Genomic DNA, 848 nt, shown 5'->3' with positions numbered 1-848 from the left:
CACCGCAAAGTAATTACACCAAACCTGCGACTTTATTCTCTATGACAGTGTAAACTTGTAACGGTTTCACGTTGTCTTTGTGAAATTTGCGTGAAATGTTACTGGTGGTATGTCTATCATATGTGAGAGTCCGCCTGGGTATGTACCTCTGCAATGTCTATTTCTGCCGTCAAGCAGCAGTGTGTAGTTACTGTTGTGTTCCGGTTTGAAGGACATGGTAGCCAGTGTAACTACTGGACATAATAATACTAACATCTCATGTGTCAGGATGGCGAGCGCAGTGGAATATCAAACAATACTTTTATAATTCAAGGTGTTGGATGATGTTCCTACTGTGTATGATCGGTCGTATCGCTTGCTATCAGGCGAATGGCAAGCTCGTCATTCAAAGAAATAAAAAAATAAATCTGTATGCCAATTTCTATTGTTTTAAACGCAACGTGGTGCGGTATATAAAATAACGTGTGGCATTGAAAATAAGATCTCTGGTGGTAAAGTTATCTGGCACCTGTTAATTTTCTGTACAGAATATCCCGTTTTTACACCAGCTGCCGTAACTTTTGTTAGCCAGGATTGGCAAATGCCCGCATTTTCTGGCATCGAACGATGAAGCTCGGCGAGTTTTGGGAACATTTCAATGTGTCTAGCTCTCAGTGAAATCAATTAAATACAAAAGACGGTGTTAAAATTGTTTATTGTTTACTACCTTCTATAAGAACTCATCAGTGTACTAGAGTTTAAGTAAAATACTGCCTAAAACAGATATTATGACTCTTTGACGATTGCCAGCATTGTCTTGACCGTATTGGGTAAGCACCCACACTAACAAAATCTCTTACGTTTCGCGG

Source organism: Manduca sexta, chromosome 7 (assembly GCF_014839805.1).
Source record: "Manduca sexta isolate Smith_Timp_Sample1 chromosome 7, JHU_Msex_v1.0, whole genome shotgun sequence".
Lineage (NCBI taxonomy): Eukaryota > Metazoa > Arthropoda > Insecta > Lepidoptera > Sphingidae > Manduca > Manduca sexta.
Note: the sequence above shows the minus strand (reverse complement) of the source record.